Source organism: Chiroxiphia lanceolata, chromosome 10 (assembly GCF_009829145.1).
Source record: "Chiroxiphia lanceolata isolate bChiLan1 chromosome 10, bChiLan1.pri, whole genome shotgun sequence".
In the NCBI taxonomy this organism is placed as follows: Eukaryota; Metazoa; Chordata; class Aves; order Passeriformes; family Pipridae; genus Chiroxiphia; species Chiroxiphia lanceolata.
The window spans coordinates 19,487,274-19,502,044 of record NC_045646.1 but is presented as its reverse complement, the minus strand read 5'-3'; the positions used below and the strand labels follow the sequence as shown (position 1 = coordinate 19,502,044).

General features: G+C 38.1%; 1 protein-coding gene across 3 annotated transcripts in view; it reads right to left on the bottom strand.

Annotated features, from left to right (window-relative positions):
• SPSB4 (splA/ryanodine receptor domain and SOCS box containing 4) overlaps window positions 1-14,771 on the bottom strand; it is a 160,648-nt gene that overhangs the window by 126,742 nt on the left and 19,135 nt on the right. Inside the window, exon 2 of one of the 3 annotated variants that reach the window (XM_032698347.1) lies at window positions 11,094-11,142. The exons of the other annotated variants lie outside the window; for them this stretch is intronic. The gene's annotated coding sequence lies outside the window, so the exon portion shown is untranslated. The remainder of the gene's footprint in view (window positions 1-11,093; window positions 11,143-14,771) is intronic. 3 annotated transcript variants of the gene reach the window in all.

Genomic DNA, 14,771 nt, shown 5'->3' with positions numbered 1-14,771 from the left:
ATCTAGCAAATAGGGATCCTACAGCTTAGGAGAGAGCCTAAATATGCATTCTTTCCTGAATTCAAATGATCAGCCCAAACATAACATACAAGCTCAACACCCCAACTTAGCAAAATGATTGCTGCTTTTTTGTTGTGGTGGTTTTTAAACAAATCAGAAGTTTCTTATTCTTTCCCAAACCTACCAATAAAAGGATGCCACTTCACCTTGTAAAGGACTCAACATGCACTCATGGAAGTAACATTTCTGTTTTGTTTTTCCAGCCTAATATGAAAATCCTTTACATCCACTCCTGCTAAAATGATGCTTAGCAGCGTTAGGGTTGTAGGACAGAAAGTCTCACTTCAAGTCCCACTTTCACATAAGACCTAATGTGTTATGGTACAAATTTTTTCATTGTTCATTATTTCTTCAAAGTATTTGTTTGAAAGTGACAAAGCTGCCTTTGATGTAGGGCAAGAAGACAACTTATCAGAACCATCTTTCACATAAAAGTTAGTTGCTCAAAGCACCAACAGAAATGACTTTGTGTGAATAAATATATTTTGAAGATAATCAGTAAGAAATAGAATCTGATGATTACATTTTGCGTGTGTAAATATTGGAACTTAGTAAATTGAGAGTGCAGCTGAGATCTTAGCCTGCTATATTTCCCTCAAATCCCGATTTATCATTGCCTCCTATTGCTGAGTTTGGCTCAGCATCTTGCCCCAGGGTGTTGAATGACACCCTCAGGGTCCTGCTGGAAAAGAATAAAAGCTTTTTCTCTCAGCTAACCAATAAAGAACAAGTCAACAGCACTCTAGGAACACCTATTAAAGCCTACCAGAGTCTAATAAAAACAGTTACTTAAATATTAAAGCCATTTCACTGCTAGTGGCTGGAACACAAGAAAGCAGGCTTTTCAACTGGTTCAAGTCTTTACCAAAAGTTTAAAAAGAAAATTTGTGCTATTTATAGGCACGAGCATAGAAACACTGTTCTTGCCAGCCCATTTTATTGCTAATATCAAAGAAAATTCATGTTTAAACCAATTATTTCTTAAATCCTCGAAGTAAAACTGGTGTCTCAACCCCCTACATCACTGCTACTGTATCCATCCACTTGAAGGACAGCCAGCCCAAAACAAACCATGACCAGTCAAAACCATTAGTAACAACCACTGGGTCAAAGTTTATAAATTCCTTCAGGGTGTTAAAAGCATCAGAAACACCATTTGTGCTTAGACAGATGTAAAGGCACAACAGATTACAACCTTACAAGGCTTAACAGAAACAAGGGGTGCAAAGGGAAACAAAAGGGAATGGGTACCAATAAGAGAACGTCTCACCACTGAATTCAAGATAAAAATAAACCACTCCTAAAACAAGGAGCACCAAAATTTTAAGGTGTTTACTTTCCTTTAAACTGAATTCTAACGCTGAGAACTAAAGTCAAGGTTCATTTAATCCTTTCCTCCCCTCCTGTTGTGCACCATTTCCACCCTAAAGACAAGTAGAAGTATATATTAGTTCAGAGACAGGTCTTGTGGGGAAAGGCTCAGCTTTACTGTAGCAACTATGGATTGGAGAGAAAAAAATGGTCATTGTGCTGGAAATTTTAGCAGCCCCAGGTAGAAACCTGCCACATCAGATTTGTTTTGGGCTGCCTGTGGATGTCCTCACTGCCTGCTCTCTCCCCTTTCTCTGCTCACCTGTCTCAGAAATATTCCACACTCAATCAAGGTTTGCAACCTGATCTTCATATTTTGGTTATTCATATGAGTGTGTCATCAAAAGCATTTAAGTGAAGGTTCAACTTTATTTTTTTCCAGTCTGGGAGATTTTTGCTTTTTATTTTAAAGACAGTTACACCTCTTACATTTACATGTGTTCATCTAGTTCTTGAAGCCATTTATGGACCTGTTTAAGTAAACTCTTGTTCAGCAAACCACTTAAATATGGTTTGTCTTTTGCTAACGGGGAAGCAGCGCTAATGAACAACATTGTGTCTCCTTGGATGAAGTCCTTTTCATAACATTACATTAAGGGAATTATTAATACCCATGAGTGTACATCTGGGTTATATTTCATAAGTAACTTTGCAGGTCTAGTACGTGTGAGTGTATCATCAATCAATTGTGCAGTAATCCCTGTCTTTCCTCAACTAACATTCTCTTACAGCCACATCAGCAAGTTTTGTCACATCTAACACTTGGGTTCAACACACTTCCATGGCAGTCATCCTTTCCTATTCAATATACAGTGGGTTTCTAGAGTAACATTGGCTACAAACAATCAGCTTTTTATGCATGAAAAAAAAGCTACAGACAGAGCACTAAGTGCAAGTTTTGATGGTGTGCAGGACAGCCTCAAGCTGACCTCAGAATTGCTGAGGGTAGCCCCAGAGAGCACACACCACTGACAGCACTAACATGGGGAGAGCCTGCAGGACAAGCACACCAGTAGCACTGGGCAGACACACTCTGAAGAGACAGATGCTGGTCTTGACACTACTCAGAGAAATTCCCACCATCCAGCATGAGTATGCACTGGGAATTTTTCCACACAGATGGGAGTGCACCATCCTCTTTCCAATAACCAGGCTGAGGCATGCAGAGCCAAGAAGGGTTACTGGGATGTGGTGCCAGTTTAAAAGAGGGCTAGAGCACAGTCCCAGTCTGCACTGCAGTGGCTTAACCTTGTGTGGAAAATACAGATACATGTTGGCCAAATGGTAAAAATCTGAAGTAAAGCTTTAAAGTGGTTTGCTATGTTACAAATAATTGAAACTGTCATGTATTCTAAGAATCTTCCTCTGCAAATGCAGAGATGTAAGAAACATGCAAATGAAAGCCCAGGAGTATGACAGCAGGGCCCATCTGCCAAAGGCACAGCACTCATCATGGATCATCCAATTCCCTTCTGCAGGGAAACCATAATAAGATGGCCAAAGAAAGAGAACAGAACAAAACGAGCTATGACACATCACCGAGAAACAGCAGCTCTGCCCTTTCAGAATCCGGAGCAGCAACTTGCTGGAGCTCAACTGACGAATAATAAAATAGAGCCATCCCTCTCATTTAGCCTCTTATACTAAATTAAGACCAACCACATCATGCAATTCTTCTTACATTTCCCTGTTAATGATCTTTAGAGAGACTATTAAAATACTACTGCAAGCTAAGATACTGTAGGGTTTCACTGTTAAACAGAAGATAGTAGATTGTTTTTTCTAAAGACCAAAAAGGTCACATTAGTAATGCAATTGGATTTCAGTCAGAGTTTAAGTTCTCATCATTGCTTTACCTTTCTCCTTAGAGACTTCTTGCTGATAAATTTCTTTGGAAAAATCAATATTAAAGTGTATGCAAATCCAAAGTTCTTAATAAATGTAGACTTACTGCTACTTACAAAGTGGTCTAGCCCCTCTGGTTTCCTAAGTGCTACCAGACAGAAATAATTATAACTAAAATAAAAGTTTTATTTAACTTTGCCATTCCTGCAGTGGTTCCCAAATCTTTGCCCTGTAAGGCAAAGCAGTACATTCCACTGAGGAAAACAATCATTGAAATCTGGCCCATTGTACAATTATTATTATACAAGAAGAGTGGTTTTGGGATGAGAACTACCAAACTCATTGTCTTGAACTATTCCTTCTGCTGCAGGAAGAAGGAGGTACCTTACTTCCAGAGCAGCAGGAAATTTTTTTAAGGCTGCTTCATGTTCTATCATTATGGATGCAGAGCACATCTGCTGTCAGCACTAAATGCTGAGGCCTCACAGACACACCACACCGTGCATGCTTACTGTGCCTGGCTGTGCTTGTAGAGAAGACACAGGTGCTTCTTTCCTTCCTGACCACTAAAGAGTCAAATCCCAGCATTGTGCAGATAAAGAAATGATTCTTTAGCTTGCAAGGCACAGTCTTTAAAACAGGAGTTCATTAGTTTTTTCATGTTTCTAAGCAGGTACCAAACTGTCCACACAGCCAAGAAGTTTAACCAGCCAAAGCACGCTTTTGGTCCCACCTGCTTGGGAACCAAAGTGTTGCCAGCTCCCAATATCTGCAGGGTCTCACAAGATTAAGTGCCTTCCTTGAAGGGTGTGGACTACAGAGGGAAGGATTTATGGGACAATCCCAGCCTTTAAAGTAAGGCCCCTGGCTCTCATGGCTGCCAAGATGTGCTTTAAAAGTCATAATGGCCCACAGAATAGAAGGCGACTAAAAATAACAATTTCTCGTCTCATTTTTAAGCAAACCTCATTTTTTTGGGGGGTACCTGGTGATTTCAGTAGTGATAATGTAAAGTTTAACAGGTTCCAAGTGTGCAAATCTCAGCCTTCTGCATATCCTGTCTATAAATGCTCTAGATACACATAGAATGAAGAATTACTTCATGACTACTTCAAAATCAGAGTTTAAAATGTGTCCTTCACTTTGCAGCAGAGCTGGAAGAAAAATAAATCCGAGCATGCTGTCCACTCAAAATATACAACCCAGTTCAACCTGCCAGCTTCTTTCCCCTGAGTCAGCAGGGAACCCAGGGACACAAAACAGCTTTCCCCTAAAAGCTTCAGAGGTTAACTTGCCTAATTTGATATCCTACCAGTTCACACGAATTGCTCACTGAAAGTAGAAGGTTGGCAGGAGATCAACATTTTTTAATTTAAATGCTAACATTTCCAGGCTTTTTAACCCTCATTTTTGCAAGCTGATGGATTTGTTTATATCTTTTCACTCTGTCAGTGGATCTTTTTAGAACAGTCCTATTTGACCCTGAGATAAAGTTTGGGGTGTGCATCAGGCAGCTTGGATGTGTTGCTTAAGAAAGAGAAAGACAAATACAAAATAACTCACGAAAGACTTCAAGAAGAAACTTTGGATGAACAATGGGGTATGGCTTAAGATCAGTGCTTTGCTGTAAAGTGGAATGTAATGTTTGAACTGAAAAAACCCAAACTGGTTCTGTTTTGTACAGTAGTTATTTGTCTACAGAGAAAAAAATCAAGTTTAATTCAAAAAATATTTTTATGGACTGTCATGCTGTTCTGATCACATAAGAAGTCACATGCAAATAGGGCTGTTCATCAGCACAATCCCAGAAGTGATCTAAATGTGATAAATTATAAGGGGGCACCATGCAGTAATTGCACATGAGGTATTCATATGAACATTTCATTAATTTCTTGGGTCACCAATGACAAAAACGCTAAAAATAAGTGTGTTTCATTTGCAATGGAAAAAGGACAACCCAAACCCAAAGCAAAACAGCTTTACATTTTCAAAATGAAAAAAAAAACCCTTCACCAAACCTGTTGGAATAGTGTTGATGATATAGAAACAAAGAGCAGTTAACTACCCAGTTTAGACTACATTTCATGTACTTTTCATTACACGAACCATTATTTTGCCATTTATTTCCTAATAGCCTTTCCTTAAATCCACCCAAAGTGAGTGGATGTTTCAATGAGCAAAGAAACAGGAATGGAGACTCAAGAGTTTGGATCACAGCCAGAAAAAGAAAGGCTGTTGCCATATGTTAAATGCATAGGAACATGTCACAGCAGAATTGAATTCAAACTTCCCCAGTGTCTGCAATTTCACTTTTAAAAGTGTGGGATGATAGAAAAAGACATTTTAATATAAGTTTCATTAATTTTAAAATATTATCATAGCAATGATTTTACAGCAAACAAATGACACCACTCATTAGTGATGTACAGAAATTTATTTATGTTTATATTAAAAAACAGGTCAATGGAAGATCATCAATATAAGCTCAAAGATAAGCCCAACACTCTGCTATAGAATAAAAAAGAAGGGTGGGATAGTGATAAGAACACAGTAAATAAGAAAGAAAAATAAAAGGATGTTAAATTAAAAACCACCACAGAAGTCAGCAAAATATACTGTCTCTAGAAGTGAGGAAAAAAAGTGGAAGTGCCAGAAGCTCCATATAATATTCTAAAACCCTTTCATACTAGTTAACGTAAGGAACTTGAAAAGTAGTGACAAAATAGTGGGTTATTGATGTACTGGACTGAAAAGTGACAAAAAGATCTCTGGGTATTGCCAGGCTGTTTGGACAGCACATAGTCAGCCTGGAAAGGGGAAAAAGCCATGTCAGGGAAAACAGAAAAAATCCCAACAAACATATGCTTGCTAGCTACTATGTTAAACTCCAAATAATGCCTCTGTGTAATCCTTTCACTAAAAGCAAATTAAGAAGTACAGTAAGCATTTGCTTACTTAAGAAGGACAATTCTGATGCCATTAACTGTTGAATAAGGGTTTAGTTCTTCCCATTCAAAGAAAAGTCCAATGAAAAAGAAATACTGAAGACTTAATGAGGACATACATTATTGTTCATCTCCCATTCTGCTGCCATACAAATCCTCCACAGAATCTCAAATCATTAACAAATAGAAAAAGCAAATTACAAGAAGTTCACCCAAAGGTCAGCTGTCTGCACCCAGCCAAAGATGCAGACCCAGGGAGAAGGTCTTCAATGGAACCATGCTCTGTGAAAGGATGTTGGCTTGCTTTGCATAGCCAGAGTGCTTTGGGAAAAATGCACCAGGTACAAAATCCAGACTTCTAAGACCATCAAAATATTTCAGCATGAAGAAAATGTAGCAATGTTTCATTTTATATCATGCAGTATTAATTATGACAGCATAGTTAACAAAAGAAAAACATTTTGACGGAGGACATTTTTGTCTCTTCATTTATGGAGAATTTAAAAAGGAATCAACAGGGAACTTAACCAAAAAGCAGAGAAATATTGAAGGCTTAAACCCTTCACAAAATACATCAGAACATGTGGGGCACTGCAAATAATATGGCTGATCTTCCCATAGAATTAAAACTGCTTTAGAAACAATGCACTGCTACTATTACTGCTTCTTCGTAGATTTTTTTTAAGGGGGGGGAGAATTTCACAAATATTCTAAGTCAGCAGTACCTTTCCAACTATTTATGATAAAGCTGGCCCACTAACCCATGTTACTCCTCCTGTTCCATGAAGACATGATGTGGAATAGCTGTTGGAAGTTGGTTGCAATGAAAAGGTGAACACACCTTGGCTGGTTTTTAGGTTATGACAGGTGGCAATCTAACCCTGACAGGGTGGATTGGCATGGATTTACCTTGTCAGGCCTACAAGGACTCACATGCCCTGTGGATGACCACATTTTGCAAGAGGAATGTGCTTTATTATGGAATCACTTTTTGACAAAATCTCACTACTCCCCATCAAGCCACTCCAACCCATGTGTTTTTGACTTCACCCAGGCCTCCCCATCACCGCTTTTCTATTCAATTTACTTGTCCCAGCAGCCTTTTCCAACCCTTACTCATCTCCCCCTTTCTCATGCTGTTTTAAATACTGGACTTGTTTCTCACAGTCACACAGAGGAAAATATTTTGTACAAAGCAAGAAAAGACTTGCAAACACCTAATGGAGAAAGCCAGTGGGAAGAGAACTGTGTGAATATAATTATCAGTGATCCTCAAGAGGAGCAGCATTTCTAGGAAGAGCAGTGAATCCATGTTGGCTCAGTAACTTCCCAACACACCAAAACCCCCTGTCCTAGAAGGAGAATGATCTCATCTGTGTTTGACATCATTTCCCATAACAGAACAACCAAGCTACTCTCTTAATTAGCAAATGCCACATAGTGCTTTGCAACCATGTACATCAGTCCTTCCTGCACATCAGAGACTTTCCACTGAAAAAGTAAAGCAGAAACCCTACACAGGGACTTAGACAGGGTAACAAGCTGAATGGAAAGAAGTTTTGAAGTTATCTTTTCTTTGGCTACAGCCTCTTATCATATCTCTGCTCAACTGCTAAACAAAAATCATATTTACACAGCAACGATATAATCAGGCATTTACATCACAGCATGAGAACAAGAAGAAATCTAGAATGACATATTTTGTAATATCTATGGAGTGAGGTTTTTCTTTACTTGTTTATTTTTAAGACTACATTCTATTGACTGAGCCATATCCTGAATTCTAACTCCCAGAGTGTGGAACTTCACCAAGGGTTATAATGAATTCAGAGTAAAGCTTACTAAGAGGGAAGCTCCCTAACAGATACTATGCTGGCTCTTGCAGCCATCACTTGAATTTGTAATTTTGTTACTTAGCACAACACACTTGACGTGTGAATAAGAGCAATGTATTGCCACTGCAAATATTTCTATATCAGCCTCATCTAGTGACAGAACACTGTGGCTTTTTACACAGCTTGCAAGTGCAAAGAACATTCGTGTTCTCTGGGATTTTCTGATTTGAAAGTATGAAGTATAAAGCTTAAAACTATAAAGGATGATCTGCAAGGAAAATAAGACAAAGTAAACTGTAAATGATGCATCAAATTCTTAAACATAAGTTCTGCCACTGATGGCCAGTAGCTGGAATCACAAAAAACTGATTCTGTGCAGCATTGGAGCACCTTACATCAAGAAAGACAACATGAAACTCAAAAAGTTACAGAAACTCCATCATCTGGGACGTGGCTTTTTTTGTTTCATATGAAATCCAGAAGACTGATAAGCCATTTCAATCAGTCTCTAAGTCATGTTTTTTAGGTGTGAAGACCAGAACTGAAAGTTATTTTCACTTAATTTTGTACAGCTGTTTGTAGACAAGTGCAGGAATTCTGGAACTGCTGGGAAAAAAATCTGACTGGCTGCTTAGTGCCTCTGGTGTGAGAGCTACAACGTGACTCAAGACTGAAAACAGAAGGAAATGGTGTTTTGTTTCCATAGAATCAATCACTATGGATTGCCTGACAAAATTTTCTGGCAGTGGAACAGAACACAATAAACCAGATCTATTAACAAGCCTGGGAAGCACAGCTGGGGTATGCCATTTGCCTCATGGAGGGAGATGTTCTCCAAATCCTTTTCCTATAAGGTGTGAGAGGTTCACAACATCATAGAGATTAAAAAAAAAAAGAGAGAAAATGAGAAAGGAAATAAAGATGGTTAACAGAATACAAAGAGAAGGCCTTATATTGATTTTTGTAAAACTGAGTGGAAAGATGCACCTGGACCTGCCAGAAGCACCTCCAATTCTGCTGGTGTGTTAATGGAGCTTTCCCACACTTCTCCATAATCAGCAACATGAGGGCACAGTAGGCATTCCTCATGTTGCTCTCCCCTTCCCTGTGTTGCAGGCTGTGCACCCTGAGCTGCAGCAATGTTGGTGCCTGGCTGCTGCTCCCCGTGTTGGGGATGAGCACACTCTGCAAGGTTGGCTAGCTGAGACAGTAAGAGCTGCAAATGAAAGCCACCTTTCCCAGAGAAAACTTAGGTGGAAATCAAAGTCAAGTGGCAATTTTCAAGCTGATTAGACTAGTAACAAAATTCAGCTACATCAAGTCCCACTGAAACAGCTGCCTCATGGTTATTTGACTGCACACCAGTCTGGTGCTGAAGAGAGAAAAAAGGGTAAAATCCATTCTGCATAATGGATCTTCTGAAAAGAAGATGGGAGACTGAAACACCTTCAAGAAGCTGCATCAAAAACGTGCTGTTACTTCCATGCCAAGAGTACTGGAAAAGTTTCAAGAAGGGATTTGCTAGATCCACAGCAGAGATGGATACACAAAAACATGTTATAAACCAGGTGAAATGGTAAGCAGGTGACCCATTTACTACCCCTTAACAACTTACCAAACACCATCCCACCTGAGGAACTGACTGCACAAATATTTTTAGATGGGGGGAAACATAAATGCTGGCTTCAATATAACAAGAAAAGTGTTGCTGTGTGTTTTCCTCTGTCAGCTCTGGCCCTTCCCAAATGATGATTTCCTCTCATCAAACTCCACATCAAAAGGCCCAATGGACTGTTGATCCTTGCAGACCATTTACTACAGCCTGGCAGGTAGCAGCAGTCTGCAGACCAGAGTTTCATAGCTCTAGGTCTAGAAGCATCATGGAGTTGCTAATGAAATTAATTACAGTAATTTCAAAAAGCCACAAGGTAAAAAAAAAAACAAACCAAAAAGCCAAAAAACCAAAACACATTAAATCCTTGCTAGCTGAATTCCAAGAATAATATCTTGAAAAAGTGAAAAATAGAAACACAGCATCATCTAGTAACAGTTAATATCTCTTAGGATCTCCTGCTTTGGAAGACTTCATGGAAAAAACACAAAACTACAGCAAGGTGGAATACATAATGAAGATAAAAGAGTTACTGATCAAAGAATCCTTACTAACACAATAGGCAATATCCAAAGATAGTGGCAGACTGGGATGTTAAGCCAGTTTCTTCTCCTAGGGTATTTTAAAGGCTTATAAATTAAAGGCATGTACAATGGTATAGACATGTAAAGTATTACATGAAGGCATAACATTATTATCAACCAGCCAAGAATGTGTGCATTGCATTAAACTTCCATCACCCTGTAAGCATCCACTCTGTTCCCATTATCCTGTATGCTCTGAAATGTGCGAGCACATTAATCTTTGCTGCTGTAATTATTCCTGGTTGTAATTAGTAACAGCTGTGACATTCAGACTGGAGTTCCATAAGCAATAAAATTCTCCCAGAGTTTAATAAGCGGAGGTTTTGTAATTTTATGTTGTGCTTGTGAAACTCCTAAGGAAACTTCACGTGTTGGAATACAGTCTCTTCTCCATCTCTTTCTACAACATTATGCCCCAGTACCTCTGTTCACAGAATGTTTTACAATTGCTGTTTTCTGTGCAGTCCCAGCTTTCTCCCACTGATTTTCCCAAGTCTCCCTGCAGGTGCAGGGAGCAGCCTCCACGTTGTACATCACAGAGTGCAAACCCTTTGGACCGTGAGGAACAGCTAAAAATGGAAGCTTTCCACTGAATGTGCAGATAACCTTGAAGTCTATAAATAGTTACTGAAAGTATAATTAAAAATATTCATCAAAAAATCATTTCTCTAAATTCAAGTGTTGACTTTGAAGCTCAGATGACAACAGCTTGAATGTAACATGGGTAATTTCATAATTACATAGTATAAGCAAAACCATTCAGTCAACTAGACTATCCCAGAGTTCCAGCTATCTTTCATGTGACAACAGATCTACTGAACTCTATTCTGCTCCAAAATACCTTTGTTTTCCTCTGGTAGTTTCTGCAGGAAGCCTGTATACTCTTAGTACTAAAAAAAAAAAAAAAATATTTAAAAAATTAATACAGCACATACTTGTTTACTTTCCAATTCAAAATAAAAATTCCTTTCATTACATTTATTTCCTTTCCACTTGACAGAGAAAATAAATAGATTGGGGGTTTTTAATTAACTACCTGAAGCTGCTGAGAAAAACTATAATAAACTAGAAAACCCATCAAAACTCCATCATTTGATTGTCAGAATCTATGTTTACAATTACAGAGTAAAGTTGTAATTTATGGAGGAATATACAAGGCAATATAAATATTACATGTATATTTAAAAAAATAGGTCAAAAACATTTATGAAATATAGCCTAACAAAGGAATGATATAAATTTGTGTCAGCATTAATAACTGCCCCAAAATACACTAAATACTGCTTGAGACTCTAAAATGCACAACAATAATTCCGTATCTTTCTTATTAGTTAACTAACTTGAATTGAAATATAATTCATATTTCAATGTGGAGTGGGAGATAGGGGGAGGGAGAAGGCAGTGAACTTCTGATATATCCATGTCTTACTGATTTTTTGTTTTAACTAAGAAGTCTTGAGATTAAAAAAGAAAAATCAGAAATGTTAAGTTTCCTTTATTTACAAAGCAGGGAGGCTTAATTCAATAACTCCTAACTGGAAAAAATAAAATACTAAGATGTGTGCTGGTACAGTCAGAGATCTTAAAGAACTCTTTTTAAAAGAAGACAAAATAGGAAACAATTAAAAACTTCAGAAATAAGTTATCAAACATCCTTCACGCAGAAGATCAGCCCTCTGGAGCTCATTCATTTCATCTCCCCAGGATCTACCCGCTCACAAAGGCCAGCAGCACTGCATACATATTCATAGCAGTCCTCTTGCTCTGCATTAGGCAACTTCATTCAAATTCATTACACTGAAATCAAAGCCAAATTCGCAGATTTTATGCTCATTTAGAGAATGAAAAAAGTCCTTAGGAGGCATTCTAAGCAGTTCACAGTTCCTGTGCTGTGGGGATTATGAAATAATTCAGATTGGTCATCGTAGATTATATCACATACAAACACGGATGAAGATGTAAAAGGCCTAAACCTCTCCACTGATCTTGCTGGGATTTTCTTAGATCACCCTGCCTTCCCCTCACAACCCATCATATCCTGGGATTGTCCCTAAACCCAGACACCAAGGATATCACTACCCAGCTATCATCTTGGAAAAACTATTAATAAATTCAGTCAAGTGCCTGGTTAGTTTACTTCCATACCTGATATCCTACATAAACACTGTGACTCCAGCACCAAAATTTCCACAGTCGCACAGGAGCTGTGGTTGAAGAACTTCTGAGCAATGTGTTGCTCACAGCTAAAAGAGGCAAAGCTGATGCTGCAATGCTGGGTCTCATCAGCTACTTCTTATTGTTAAACTCCCCTTCAAAGTGGAAGGGAAGGCAGTGAAAAGCCAGCTCATTATTTAAGATCTTCCAGTGATTTTCTAGCTAACACTGCAGTGGTTAAAACATTTGGTTTTGAAGATACTGATGCTGAAAAATTACTGACTTTACATGCAATAAGTGGCAAAACCGAAATTATACAATGTATTAGCAATGACATAGCCTGACATCACATATCAGAACATTAGGTGTCCTGGGTTCAGAATTTTCTTTTAATTTAATATTCTTTCCATGCTTGTACAGCCAAAGAGCTTGTTGAAAACTGCTTTAATAAAATTACCCAGACACAGACTCAGCCTGTAGTACAATTCCATGAAAACAGAAGTTAATAATGGAAACACTGGAAGAAGCTGAACTACCATAAAGAGTGTGTAATAACTTTGTGTAGGTAGCAGAAATGCACTTACTGGCTTACATGCTGCAGATCCACATAATAGCTATTAACACCTTCGGATACACATTTCACATCCCAGTACTGCTTTTTTAATTGTTTGCCCTTCACTGCTTTCCCCGGGTTTCCTCCTTACCTCTATGAAAGACAAAACCCACAACAAAACCAACATCAAGACATGGATCTGTAGCCCATTTGCAAGGATGTGTTTACCCATCAAAAAGCAGATCCAAACCAGAGACACTCAATTTACATGACCAACTCAAAGCTCAGATAAACTAAATATCCAGATGTCAGACTAAGGAGCCATGTCCTTTGAGAAACGGCCCAAATTGGATTTAAAAGACTAAACAGTGATTTAATTATTGAAACGTGGACATGGATCTGACTGGCTGCAGATAAAGAGGCCAATGCTATAAAAAGTTGTTCACAAAAATTAAACCTTCTGCACAAAGTCTCATTTCTCCGGCGCCGATTACTGCAGTTGTGAGACATCAGTTTTACTCACCACACACTAGTTGCTTCTCTCAGAGCAAACATTAACTTCTCAGAGAAACAAACCATTAGAACTATATATCTTGGGCCTGAAGTATAACCTGAACACCGTTTCAGTTTGGCCACAGGCTGATTCTCAGCAAGAAAGAGGTTGGAGGCCAGAGCTTATTCTAACCAAGTAATCTAAGCCCCCATGCTGAGCATCTCTTTTGATACTCCATGGAAATTTTTTTTCACTTTTCAGTTTATGAACATTTCAGAGATGAAACTGAGAACTACCTTTATATCATATCTTACCAAGGTAAATCAATTATCAAGAATGCATCAAATTTTTAAATGTTAAAATTAAAATTTTAAATTAAAAAACCCAAACAAAATACTTTTAAGTTGAGTTTCTCTTCCATGTTAAATTTTCTCCTCTTCTGTAAAGATGGCTGACGTTTGTTCACTTTTAAACTGATATTTTGGCTAGAAAAATGCTAGAGAATTTGACAAAACCCATTTAATATAATGTTTTTTCCTAAGACTAATACTAAAAATTAGTACTAATTGGTTTTGGCTAACTTCGTGGTATTCCCAACGTGTGAGACATGTGGAAAAGAAAGCTTGATTTCAAACAGGTTTTTAAGAATTCATCAAAATCCCTACAAATCAAAAATCAAATAACAAGCCATTGGTTATAGCAAAGATTAAGATTTTTATGACAGATTATGACAGGAAAAAACCCATCAGTCTAGTAGATCAGCTTTCAAAACAATTGTTTTCATCCTAAACCTTCAATATAATTTCTTTCTATTTTGCATTTTTTTCTGTTTTCTCCAAAACTAGGTTATATTGCCAATTGGCCAACAGCTCATTCACAGACACTGCTCTGATTTCTATTTAAGCAGCTACCTTCTAAGAATGTAAATAATTGACATTTTTTCCCTTATCTCTGACCTGGTAAAAAAAAAAATTCCCTTGGAATAACTAAATAAAACTTTCAGTCAAGATAAAACATACTTAATAATGTGACTGTGAAGGGTGAAGAGAATGAAGAAAAGGTTCAGCAACCAGAACCTTCTCTCCATCAAAGAACTATATTAACTGCTCTGAGTCAAGCACTTGGTTTTTTTGGGAGCGGGGGATTTTGGGGGTGGGAAGGGGTGGAGTGGGGAGGGAAAATTATATTAAAAACCCAACCAAAACAAAATACAACCCAAGAGTTCTTCATTACCTTGGCTTTAATTTGCTCTCCCATTAGTGGGTGGCAATTAGCTCTCCATCACAAAAGGAAGTGAATTTGTTCCCATCCTCAGGAGA